Source organism: Cygnus atratus, chromosome 2, assembly GCF_013377495.2.
Source record: "Cygnus atratus isolate AKBS03 ecotype Queensland, Australia chromosome 2, CAtr_DNAZoo_HiC_assembly, whole genome shotgun sequence".
NCBI lineage: Eukaryota > Metazoa > Chordata > Aves > Anseriformes > Anatidae > Cygnus > Cygnus atratus.
The window spans coordinates 15,064,833-15,078,759 of record NC_066363.1 but is presented as its reverse complement, the minus strand read 5'-3'; the positions used below and the strand labels follow the sequence as shown (position 1 = coordinate 15,078,759).

The window sequence follows — 13,927 nt, the reverse complement described above, 5'->3', positions numbered from 1 at the left end:
AATTAGCAGGGTCAGGGGACATTCCCAGGCACTGGAGCTTGATTATTTATACTATGAAATTGTTAGGATGATGGCTGGCATGTTTTTGGCAAAGACACGAACACCGCCAGCTAACACACTGCCAAGTAATTCCCAAGAACAGCAAGGGGAAGGAGCCCTCCTCCATAGGCAGTTTGCATTCAGCCACTATGTTCTGGAGGGCACGTTAACTCAATAGTACAGACGCAGACTGTTCTGCATCAGCTTGCCTCAGTGCCAGCAAATGTTCCTGGGCATGCTTAATTTACTAATGCAGATGTAGCCATAGGTCCTATTCATGGGCACAGTGCTGATTCAGTTGACTCACCAGTCTGTTAAAATCTAGATAGAGCTTGATTCATTGTAAGCAAAATAAATACTTGGAAATATAGTAGAGGTGAAACCAACAGGAGCCTGGGAAAAAGTGCAGATGCAACAGGATCTGATTTGAGCATAAACAGTAATAAAAATACACTGGCTATAGATGTAAGGTCACCTAAGAAAACAAATTGAGAGTGTTGAGCTGGCACAAGAAAATAATTAATGTTGGTGAGCCTTAGCATTAATGAAGTCTGATTTGTAACGATTTATGTTTCTCGGTTGATTGACTTTGGTATTTAAGGAGCTTTTGACTAAAGCTTATTTCTGTTTGAGATACATTTTCATATGGTCTCTCTTCTGCTTGGATTCTCTGAAGTCTGACCACACGTGTATGTATAATGCACCTTGCCTTCAGTCAAGTGACTTAGGTCTTTCTGTATGTGGCGACTTGATTTATTGAAGCTTTTAGGAACTTGGTTGTCTTTTGGACTTCTACCTCTCTGCCAGAATCAGTCAACAGGTTCAAAATTTAGATGAGTACAAGCCTGAGAGCTGACTGCAGAAGCCTTGTTTCCATAGGAAACGGAGCTGCAGATCTGTGGTGCATTAGGATACCGCTCATGCACTCAGCATGGAAACAGAGACAGCAAGAAAACTCAAGTGGGGAGTATGTCAAAAACAATACATGACAATTTAGCTAACAACATTCATTAATACATGTGTTTTTTAAAGTTAAGACAATTAACTAATTTCAAATCACTATTTCCTCATTTTCTAATTCATTAATCCCTAGGAGAAGCACCCACGCTGTTCAAAATATACCTCTGAATATACTGCTGAGTTCTTGAAAAGATTTATTTTCAGCAACACCAGAAAAATAAAAAGATCTGGAGAAATAATAAAAAATGGATTAAAGTGAACAGAAATAATTTATCAACTGCAGACATACAGGAATGGAAAAGGCTGACTACGAAAGATTCCACAAAAAATAAAGTAAAATAAAATAAAATAAAAATTAAGTACAGCTACTTTACACTAACAATACATTTGTGTATATTTGTCAGTGTTTTAGACAAGTTGCTTACCTGCCTGTTGGTACAACAAGGTATTACACAACATAAGGAATATCAGGCAGACTGCTGCATTGGAAACATGCATAATATTTTTCAGGTCAGACATCTAACAGGGCTGAATTCCTCTCATTTAAATTGGCATGAATCAGGAATAGCTTAGTCTAATTTCAGTATTTCAAAGCCTGAGGTAGTAGGAAGAAAATCATCATGCTACGTGTTTAGGGGTAACTTACAAGCTTGGCTGGTGTTTCTGTGCAAGAAATGAATAGGTGAACAACAGGCCTTAAATGTGTTCCTTGGGAAAGATGTACATCTGCCTTACCCAAACCCTTCTAATATAACTTTATATATGCTTTCTAAAATCAGTTTCTTATTTCTATATATTAATTTCTAATTCCCCTACTTAATTTTTCCCAACATTAGGTTTCCCATTTGTACTGAAATAAGAATGATATGCCTGTCAGAGTACAGTTGCCCCTTATTGTTTTACATTAGAGAAGTAAATTGCTTATTGGAGGCTACTCAAGAAGTTATTGGAAGAACTTAAAGTCAAACTCAGGCTTTATGCTTAGTCTGTTAGAACCTGCTGACTTTAATAGCATTTCTCCCAGCTAAGGAGTTAACCTCCTGACTTCTGACAGTGGAGGCAGGGGCCGATCTCAGGCTGTTCTCTGTGTAGACACAGATCACTTAACCTCTGCAGTCTCAGTTTCTTACACTTTAAGGCTGAATTATAATAAAATTAACATGGATATTTATGTTTATTTGGCCTTTTGATGAGATGAAACACAACTTAGTGTCTGAAGAACCCTCATACAAAGATAGGAGTTATAGAAGCCCTCTGCTCCTCCAGACCGAGGCCTGGGTTACTCTAGCACTCCTGGGCTTATACTCAGCCTGGTCAGACTCATGCAGGCTGCTGCACTACACCACCTGAGAGGCCTGAGGCAGCAATGTATTGGCCCTGTGTGTATAAGATCATAGCATTTCTCAGCCTGTGGAATATATCCCATGTGGTGGGACAGATCAAGTCAAGCTGCAGTTGTTTCTCTGCAATGTGACCTTGCCACTAGGGACTATGAGTATACCGGGCAAGAAAACGAAACCTCCTGAAGCAGCAGTGTCCCCCCTCTCAGCAAGGCACCTTTCCTTCCACACACAGTGCTGACACTTCCTTCATCCATCAATGACCAGTTTAACTCACTGAGCAGGCAGAAAATTATTCACTGTTTTATACTGGGTTAGTTTCCCAGAGGTTGACTTGTCAGTTTATTTAAGGTGAGATGAGAATTAGAACGAGCAAAAGGGGAGTAAGGGGATCCTGGTAGCCTGGAGGAGAATAGCAGGACTGACCCTTGGGTGGTAAGGAGGACTTGTTCGTGCAGCTCTCCTCATGGTGAGGCTTGGACTGGTGTCACCTGGACAGCAGAGAGATGGAAATGGTGAAAGCAGCAGGAAGACTGAGAGAAGAAAGGAAGTCTCATCAAGACTAAAATAAGAAGGATGAACTGGAAGGAAGACGGAAGCCAAGGGGAAACAGATTGAGAGTTGCAGGAGTTCAGTGCCAGCAGATGTTCCAAATCGGATGGGCTGAGGGAACTCCATAGGGAAACAAGGGCTGAAAGGGAAATACATGTGAGAACGGCAGGAACCCAGCGGGAATTGCTGCCAGGTTAGAAAAGGGAGGAGGCTGTGCTGACAGGCTCTTCTTAAGCTGCTTTTCTCCTGTTCAGTTAGTCTGATTTGTTTATTTCACCTCCAAATTTTTCAAGCCATTCTGTCATGAAATATAAAACAGAGAAAAGGAATAAACTTGCAACAGACCTGCATGTTTGACCCTCAGCTCAGGATATATGCAGGTAACAGTAGTTGCACTTGTGCATCTATCACCTCACAGTTGTTTCATTATTTGTGAATAGGTATCCAGTATATCATAGGGAAAATACCAGGAATTTCTTAACCCTGAAAAAACACTAGCTGAAGAACCAGACCAGTCAGACCCTTCAGTACCCTCTGAGTATGTAAAGCCCTGTGAATGGAAGCTGTGCAGCAGCCTTCAGCCACTCCACACAACAGTAAGACCAGAGGAAAGGAACTTCATTTGCTTTCAAAACATCAAGGCTGGTGCAATGCATATTTAGGGAAAGGAAATGTACTTCCCTGTCTTTGCTTCACTGTCAAATCTGCAGATTGTGCAAGGCACACTCTCGCTGATTGCCCTCTCCCTCACAGTGGAGAGGCTGGAGACTTCCTCTACATGGAGGTTTTTCATTCATTGAACTCCATCTGGTTTTATGTGATAATTTTAATTTCCCATGCACAAACCAGGCAGATATGAGTAAAGAAAGATGTAGAAACCAAAGATTTTGGAAGAACAAACCAGGTAGCAAAATCATGATTCTTCTTGTCTTCAAATACAAATTTAGAATCAGTATTCTAAACTAAAATTCATCAATTACCTTGAAGTATTTACTTCAATACATTGATCAATTATCTTGAAGTATGTCTTCTATGAGACATACATTACATAGCTCAAGGATAGCTCATAGTTACAAAAATATTGTAGAGAGTTTAGCTTTAAATCCTCTCTAAATTAAGAGAGACAGAGAAATATATACTCTTTCTCTCTTCTCGGCTCATCTTTATTCTTGGGTCTTAAACTGGAACAAATTTTCCCATTCTTGATACTTGACACAACTTGCATTGTACTATCATTTCATGTTAAGAAAGAGCTCTAATCACAGAACTTCCCATGTTAGTTGTATTAACTGTATTGTACAGACTGAGAAAGATGAGACAAGAGAGATAATTTAAAATGACATGACAACTAGTAAAAAAAATATGTAAATTTTATTTGAAAATAAAATATAATTATTTTTTTCCATTAGTGAGATAGCGAGCATATCCTAGTAAAACAGATAGTGTGGAATTTATTTCCTCCTTGTGGCAGCAGACACCTGTGTTACAGACAACATTGAATTATGTTCAAATTCTGCCTGAAGAACAGAAACGAAGAGAAAGAACTGGGATCAAAGCAAGTTAGGTTATTCAGACCCCCCAGATTTACACATTCTTAAAACATGGCTGAAGTTGACATTTCTCTTGAGGTCTTTTCATTTACAGGGCAGATATAAGCCAGGCAGATACTAATTTTCACAACACTACAGGGAAATCATGATCAACTACATCTTCTATGAGTAGTTTCTCTAACGAATTACCCACAAACATATTTTTATTCCTCAGCAGTCCATATCTCTTGTGCCCATGACATGAATCTCAGATTCCATGACTTTCATGATTTTAAATGAGTGTTCACATTCTAGAATTGGAGTCAATAACAAGTAAGCCAACTTTACTGCATCCCATTTGAAAATCAAACTCTGTTGAACGCTGGGAGTCTCAAGACAAGGCATCTTCTTTGTGATTTTCATTCTGGAACAGGAGTAAAAACAAGGATGCTGTTCCATCAAAGTAAAAACAAAATGTTTGAGAATGACATTGTTCTTGTGGATAAGACAATCAAGAGGTCTGACTTTGCCACAGATTCTTTAAATGCCCTTGAAAAATGCCACAAGTATGTGTGAGCCTTCATCTTCCATTGCTAAAGAAAGAATGATATTACTTTATTTCTCCCTTTCTTTACTTTTCTGGCCTACTTTGAATATAAATCATGAAGAAGTAGGAACTGCCTTATGAAATCAAACACATCAAACACAATACTTTCCCTCTGGCAGTGACTAAGAGTGGATCTTCAGAAGACTGTGCAAGATACTCCAGGGAAAGGAACAGTAGCATAATCCACCTTGGTGAAAGATTCACTCTAATCCCTAGAAATTAGAGATTGACCTAAACCATGAAGCATGAAATTTTCTATCTGGACAAATTTATTTTAGCTATTACAAGCTGTTATCGTTATTCATATCCATACCAAATCCCCTTCTAAATGCTGCTAAATAATGTGGAAATGCATTCTGTTGAATGATTCTTAATATCTGTTTGAATTATATCTATGCTATGGGGTATAATTTGGCTGGAGCTTTCAGTTATTCCCATAAAGATAAATGGTGGTAGAGAAACAAATATGTGGAGGAGGGGGGAAAGATGTGTGCTTCATATAGCTTTAAACTTCCTTTCCTTTGTATGTTGGCAAGTATTTCACAAAAGAAAATGTTGAGTTATGCATTTTGCAGTGGAGTTATTTGCTAAACTATATCAAACAAATGAGTCTGCTCTTTTGTATCCTCTTTCTAATTTGAGACGACTCCAAGGCAGCTTTGCTTTCAGAAAAACAGGAAGTTTGGGGATTCCTTCCTCCAGATTTAATGTTTTTCAGTTTATAAAGCAATCTGGAGGAACCAAATGACACCAATATCTCCCTATGTGATTTTCCTCTGCATTCATTTGGCTTGGGAGGGGCAGTGCCAGGACCCCTAATTAATTTCCTTGAACATGGAACTGTGACTTGAGTATATATCTGGGTACAAACCCCAGGTGCGAAGGGTGAGCCTTTTCAAAGCTTTACTTTCCTTCAGGCAGTGTTAAGCAGACTGAAGCCTCATTTTCTTTCAAGAACTGAGCCTCTTCAAACAGCTGCTTGTGTGTGTCACATCTGTTCCTTTTTTTTTTTTTTTTTCATCCTGCCCCCCAGAAGAAGCCAGGTGTACCTGCTGGGGAAGGCAGGCTGCATCAGGGTGCTGGGGGCCTGTGGGAGGAGGGTGATGCTCTCCCTCTGCCACATGCCATGATAAAGAAAAGCAATTTCAATCCACAGCATCAGGCTTACAAAATAAATAGCTCTGCTCCACCCTAGATAATCTGCAGGGTTTTAAATTGAATCCTTTTAAAAGGAAATGCTCACATCCAAGAAAAGGGCAGCAAAGTGAGGCTGCTGGACTGAGGGAATTGCCAGCCTTGCTTACTAGTACCGCAGGGCAGAGATAAACTTTAAATGGATTCAGCAATCAAAATAAGGGCCATGCAAAAGCTCCACTGACAGAGGGACAGTTTCTTGCATCCTTTTATTGAGCATTCATGCAGGTCCCAATTTATTCCTCATTACACCATCTGCAAGAGGATGAACTGGAGGAACAGCAGCAGCCTGGCCGTGCCTCTTGTGCCCTCAGAACTGCAGACAGGGTCCAGCTCTGGAGCTCTGCATCACTGAGGTGGTGCAGACATGGATGCCACCCTAAAAACAGATCTGCTGGGGCTCTTTGCTACAAGCCATGGGCCGGGAAGGATGGAGAGGGGCAGGAATTGCCCCAGGAATGGAAGCTGTTAGTTTTATAAGGTGATACTGGGTTAATCTGCTTCATGAAATAAGGTGAAGTACTTAAACATTTGAACATGTGTATAGAGGGGAGGAAAGATGAGATATTCCAGAATCACGGAATTGGTTGAGGTGTGAAGATGCCTCTGGAGATCAAGAGCAGGTTGCTCAGTCAGGTCCTTACATAGCCTGCTGTCACAGCAATATGCACTGGAGTATCTGAGGGGACTTTGAGCTGGTTGTGCTGGCTAGTGCTGCAGAGTGATGAGTAAGTATTCTGGCTGTTAACCTTCCAGGAGCTGGCTCCTCCTCTGTGACTGCTGCGTAGAAACACCCAGGTGCCATGTAGTGCCATTGACTCCATCAAGAACCTGGCAAGGCTGCAGGTAAACTGGAGCCGGGAATGAAAAACCTTTCCAGAATTGTTTAGATATCTCAAAAATAGTTTTTTTTTTTTTTTTTTTTTTGGCTTGGCATATTACAAAACAAGAACAATTCTTATGGCTTGTCCAAAATTCTTCACATTAATTACTATTAGAAAAATGTATTTTTATTTTGTTTCTATAAATGTTCTGTTATAATCCACAATCCAAACATTTAAAAGGAAAAGCAGTGTCAAAAATAAGCTATTTAAATATTTCACATTTCTTAAAATGTGGTTTTAATGAAGCTGACATAATTCCACAACAGGTGAAGATATGAATGCTTCTGTTATAAAGTTCTTAACAAACTGTAATCCTGTTTTAGTCCTGACTGGGAAAAATCTCTCTCAAAGGACAGGGTTGCATTTCCATTAAAATCTTAAAATCCAATCTTATGTTCTCTGGTCAGGTTAAATTCACCCATATTTCATTTGGATTCCTTCCTGAATGAAAGCCACAAGATCTAAGCTTGGATTTTTGAAAACAGTTAATGAGAACAGAAGTACAGGTGGGTGCAGCAGCTCTCTCTCCCATGAGAAAAAGAAGTGAAATAGTTTAGGGAATATCTTTCCCATGTGAATTAAAGGAAGATATATGTAAAACGACTTTCAGTATGCAAACTCATCAATTCAAAAGGAAATTGTTAAGGATCTGAGCAGCCTTCACACATACTGATTTCAATAAAAATTGAAAACACTCAGGGAAAACACCATCATGCCCTGAAATACACTGTTTTAAAGCTTTATCTTGTATTCTGAGCACAGCTCAGGACATTTTATATGGGATGCAGACTTGGGGCTATGTCTGCTGCTAACATTGTACTGCCAGGGGCTGGCTAGTTGAGCTAAACCAGATCATGAAAAGAGACTCTGGGATAGCTCCAGTAGTTGGTCACCTTTCAGGGGAAAACGCTGCAAAATCTTCACCCAGGTATCTTTCCAATCTTTCTTGCAGCTATTCATAGAGTAGCCCATTCAGAGTGGTAGAATTCAGCAATATTCGACTAATGCCTGTGTAAAGGGTAAGAGAAACCATATCTTTTAATTTACTTTCTTGCAAGCTCTCTGCACACAGTCTACATGCAACACAAGAGGTTAAAGATCCTTAGAGAAAAGATCTTTGTCATCTAGCTACTTTGCTGAGAGATAAGGTTACTAAGACAAATAGGACAATACCAACCACACAACATTAAGGATGTGATTCTCAATGGCCTTAGCAAATTTAAGCAAATCTTTTTCAACAGTCTGACACCATAAATGAAGTGTTTGAGATGGTATCTCCAGTATTATAAAGAGCAACCTTGACACATTCTTTGATTAGGGAAGCTGACATTTCTGTTAAAGTTCAGCAAGTCACAGAATCCTCTTAACATATGGCCAAAGATTACAATGTTCGTTTCTGAAAAAGGTAAGTGTGATTGCAGATCTCATAACTTCCAAAGTCAGGAACAAAACTTATTGCGTCTACCTCACTTTTTCATTCTCAGCAAAACAAACAAAGATGAGGAGACAGATAAAATACCAAAGAAGAATAATGATCATAATAAATCCCCCACATTCTTTGAAGACGTAGCAAAGACAAGAAAGCAATGTAAATTTTGCTATTATACAAATATTATGGTACTGAAATTGCTGAGATAGAAGTTGAAGGATATTTTGTATGATATTATCACTATTCTGGTTTGATGACAAACAAACCTTAAACCTAGAGATAGGACTCAAGCCATAGCGTGAGATTCAGCAGCCAATTTTGCCCAAAGCTCAGGTTACATCTGTTCATATCTTGAGGTTTGGAGGTCCAGGGAAATATCTGCAAATTTAGAACATATGGAGTGGAAACCAGGTTAGAAAACCAGATATAGCAGAGTATCCTGAAAGGTTGCAGTATTGTTGGGTTGTGAGTGGATCAGTATACTGACAGATTAATCTTCAGAGGGCTGGATCAAACCAGAAAGTAGAAGGAAGTGAACACTTTTACGTAAACATCTAAAAAGGTTTAGGTTTTATTCTGTTCAAGGTCCAGCTAAAGGATCTGGTCAGGTTTTATTTATTCAAAGCAATTTACCCTGTGCTCTTGTTTTGTTCTTCATCTAACACCATAAAGAAAGATTTCTGTAGAAAATAAAAAGAAGCATGGAGGTGTACCATAAACAGTACATATTTACACAGGGATTGCAAATAGTGTAGCTTGAAGAGGAGAATGCTCCACTTATGCTATCCACTAGCAGTTTACGCAAGCTCTAAGTATAACTGCACATCCTAAAGCACAAGAATAAGGACGAATCTTCAGGATTGTTTAAAACGTTTACAGCTGCTTTCATTGAAATAAATGTACTGGAAACAACAGAATCAGGAAACGGTGCGAAGGCTATAAAGTTTGCATAAAGAAACCATTATGAAGGTGTGCCAATAGAACAACTGTTTGATGTTGCGTTACAAATGTATCTCCCCCCCCCCCCAAGATTCAGTTTATCCAATGGCTTAAATGCAGGAATTATTTTCTGAGATGCAAAGTAGAAACTTTCAAAGAATTGTTAAAAACCTAATCAAGACTAGATGTCAGCCTAAAATGTGTCTGGCTTTTGTATTGGGATTTAATTTTGCTCTTTGCCATCTCAGCTGTACCACCAGAACTGCTTCCCACAACATTTTAATTTCAGGTACCAGATGGAACCTGGAAATACAGAACAACAGAAAAAATAGAACAAAACACCCTGAAATTAAAGATTTCTGATTACTTTGGGTTAAGGAAAAAAGGCCTGGCCTTTCCCTTGGTGATGGCTAAACCACAGTGTCTGTCAGGATGTAGCATTTGGAGGAGGTCTGCCCTGATAGTCCAGTAATGGAGCCCAGAGTGCCATTGTGCAGATGCTTTACCAATATCTGTTCTTTTCTAGAACTGTGTCTCATCCTAAGCCCTTGGGATATTTCAGCAGAATTTCTCAAGGGGGAGCTGGAAATACTAACCAGAAAGGCATCTTTGCCTCTGTTCTCTCAATTTCCCACTTGCTCTCAGTGTCAGTCTTCCTTTTGGAGAAGAAGCTGAGGCTGGATCCTGGACAGGGGAGTAAGGGGAGCTAGAAAGGAGAAGAGCTTCTTCTTTCCCTTGTGCACTCACCCACAGTCCATCCGTTAACAAGAAGATAAAGTTTCAGTATTCAAGGGAGACAAAAGCTGCCTGTAGCTTTCGCTTTCCCAGAGTAACAGCTAACTGTCTGCAAATATGTGAAAGGGAACGATAACATCTTTTGATCATCACACCACAAAGCATAAAACACCTTGTACTCCCTGTAATTTATTACCTTTGGATTTATTTATTTATTTATTTATTTGGAAACAAATATTATTACTAGTGAAAGATCCTAGACTGGCAGCCCTTCAAAGTCCTCAGCCACTGAACACAAGGTCTGCGGTTTGCCCCCTCAGCTCCCCTACCAGCCCCTCAGGTCAGTTGTCCCAGTGGCCTGTCTGATGCAACTGCTCACAGGGAGGGGGGAGAGGGAATTAGCACTTAGCCTCTGTATGGGCTCAGAGATGCTTCTGGTGAGGGTTGTGATTTGTTGCTTTGGTAACTAAAGAACATCATCCAAAACCCATGGGCTTCCCTTTCTAAAGTTCCTCACAGAACATGACACCTCTGAAAGGTTTTATAAAAAAACATTAATTGTCCCTAAAGGGGGTAATACAATACTTACATTTCTTTCCTATAAATGTTAGGTGCCATACTGATTTTGGCTCTTCACGTTATTTTTATAAGTTCAGCTGCTGAACTAACTTTCCAAGACAAGTCCAGAGCCATGGCTGGGAGGGCTCTGGGGGGCCAGCAGCTGAAGGCTGGAATCCCAGCTCAGCTCACAAGGGCTCTGGAGAATGCTGGGGAGAAAATGAGACTGTCGACCAGTCCTAATTCTTCAGCATTTGGGGTGGGCACTTTGAATGGGATAATGATGCAGACGTAGAGGACTGCAGGAGCGCAAAGGGAATGTAAATGCAGGATGTGTTTGTGGGAGGGATCACTGCATGAAACATTCAGCTTCCTTTAATCAGCATTTGGCTTCAATTCCAAACAGCGTTTTGCCTCCATAGTAATCTCCTGTGGGTGATTCCTAAGCATATTTCATATGAGATGTAATGCAGTTAACCATGTGTTCTGATGGCTTTCATTTTAGCCTCTTTCTTCTACCAAAGATCTGCAGGACATTCTTGGCAAAGACTATCCAGCCAGTGTACTGTGACCAGGACCAATGTCTTTCTTGAGTTCTCTATTGCAAGTGGACTCTACTCCTAACCTACTCCTAGCTGGAGATATCACAGAAATCTTTCTCTTGACTTCTCAGGGCTTTGGACTAAGTCCATAACACAACCACTGCTTCCAGTCCTCAGATGCTATTTCAGACTAGCGCGTCCAGGAAGTTTAACTTCCTCCATTAACTTTGTACACTCAGAGGAATGCAAGCAAGAAAATGGAATAGAAATGGAAATGTTATTTCTGAGAACCAGACAAAGGGCCTGGGAGTGTGTCCTCTGCTTACAGAAGCGTGTTCAGTATCTGATGACTCCAACACTGAGTTTTATAGAGACTTAGGCTGAAGGGGCCTTTCAAGGGCAAGGTAAAGAAACAAGGCCAAAAAAAACAGGCCAAATACTGAAGTCTTATTCAGAGGTAAATCCCCCTGAGCTCAATGGGAGTTTCCCTTAAGAAAGGGCGGCAAGGTTTGGCTCATAAACCCTGCACACAGATTTAGCAAAAAAAAATGATGTGTCTGTTCAGATTGGAAGAATTGTTTGTTCTCTTATGAGTCCGTATACATATGGACTTTGTTAATTACTGGGGCTTCTATAGTGTTGTTTATCTGTTCACCAGCATATTTATTTCCCCTAACATCTAACGCACCTTTGACCTTTAATATAGTACCAACGTTAAGCAAGCAAACCAATAAAATGACATGGTTACTGAAACTTATGAGTTTCTCTTGTATTGTCGAACTATCCTTTTTGCAGTCTCACTCATTTCCTGTCAGGGGAGTTTGGCATTCAGTCTCCAGTACATAAACAAGCCCAGGAGCTGGCCCAAGCCAGACATTTTGCACAGCTAACTACGGAAGATGCTTTCCAATGAAGTAGATAATTCTCCCCACAGGACCTGATCTGTTTTTGGGTGTCCTATGTTCCTATGCCTGGCTTTTTAAACATCCCTCTCCATCCTTTTGGAAAAAACCGCCAAACAAAAGCAATAAGAAAGCTTGCTATTTTTGTGCTGCGTTTCAAGTGAAATTTCCCATTGACTCTAAGACAGTTTCCTGATACACATGTGGTTGTTCCTCATGCAAATGAGATGCACTGGAACAGTACCTCTTTTGCAGGTGGTGAAAGGAGGTTACAGTTGCAGCTCCATGGGGGGGCATGTGCATCAGCTCAGGCAGTGTGGTAAGCCCTGTGTGGAGCACTGTCATCTCCAAATTAATATCGGCCATTAGCAGAGCATTGCATCTATATCATTTGGGGAGCCAAGGTAGGTCTTACAGAGACAACTTGTAAATCTCTGCTTTGCATCACTGCATTTTTGGCCTGCTGACATGCTCATACCAATGTCTGAGCCTGAGTCAAAAAAAAATAAAATCCTTTTACTCCAATAGCGTTTTTTCTTGAGCCTTTGCCACAGAATAATCCTTTTCTCCCCATAAACATCGAGCTTTAATTGCCTTTTGGGGACTCTTATCCATTTACTTGTTTTTCTTTATGTAAAATAATTCTGCATTAAACTTCTTTGTTGCACCTTGGGCCGACAGTTTTAAAATATCCCCCTTTGCCTTGTTTTCTTGGTTGTTCTTTAAGTGATGCGAGTTTACTGCTGATACTGCATTAGTGATCAATCAAAGCTTTGCCAAGAGCACGCAACATAAATAAATAAATAAATCATCCAGTATATTTTGATGTGCCTTTGAAAGGAGGAAAATTCCTTTCACATGGCCTCTTGTCCCTAGAAATCTACAAGTTTCTTTGTCTTGGCAAGTGGCCAAGCAGCACCGTGATGTACCATTTTTCTTGGCTAGTGTTTTTAGGTCTTTTGAAACCAGACCAAGTGTTCACATGGTATTTCTTCATTTAACAGCTGCAAGACAGTGACCGCAGCTGCATGTGCCGTGAAACCCAGCTTCCATCTATAGTAAGGGTTGCTGTGTTTTTGTTTTTTTGAGATAGCTGACTAAACGAATTCAAACTCAGGGCTGATATAAGCAGCTCTGTGGCTTCCTATGAAGCCATTTTACTGTACCTATAAACCTTGGTGCTTTAAAATGCAGAGCTGCAGAGAGGCCTTTGCGGGGTAAATGTGTATGTGCATGCTAATTTTCTACATGCACAGGATTGCATTAGCATCTCCCTAGGTGAATGCCATGCAAGTGGACTGAATCTGAACATCTGTAGCCCACCTGGCAGCAATCTTTGCAAGCCCACACTGCTTGGTTCCTCCCCTAAACCCAATCCAAGTCCCTTGAGATTACAGACTTGGCAGCCTGTTTAAATTGACCCTGTTTAGAGTGGTCCCTTACATCATTTCATTTCATAAGCTGTTAACTAAACTATTTGTGAGATTGGCCCAAGTTGCTTGCTGACAAATTACAACGATGCTTGTAAATAAAAAAAAAAAAAAGAGAGAGAGAGAGAAAGAAAAAGGAGAAAGAGAAAGCAAAAGGAAAAAGGAAAAAGAAAAGAAAAAGGAAAAAAGAAAAAGAAAAGAAAAAGGAAAAAGGAAAAAGAAAAAGATGAAACAGAAAAAGAAAAAGAAAAAGAAAAAGAAAAAGAAAAAGAAAAGAAAAGAAAAGA

At 40.0% G+C, this 13,927-nt stretch overlaps 1 long non-coding RNA gene across 1 annotated transcript in view; it reads right to left on the bottom strand.

Moving 5' to 3' along the window:
- Positions 1–4,391: 4,391 nt before the first annotated feature.
- Positions 4,392–13,927, bottom strand: part of LOC118247508 (uncharacterized) — a 40,616-nt gene continuing 31,080 nt past the window's right edge. Inside the window, exons 4-6 of the long non-coding RNA XR_004778462.2 lie at positions 8,801–8,912; positions 7,999–8,113; positions 4,392–4,844 (exon numbers count right to left, since the gene is read on the bottom strand). This is a non-coding gene — a long non-coding RNA (uncharacterized LOC118247508). The remainder of the gene's footprint in view (positions 4,845–7,998; positions 8,114–8,800; positions 8,913–13,927) is intronic.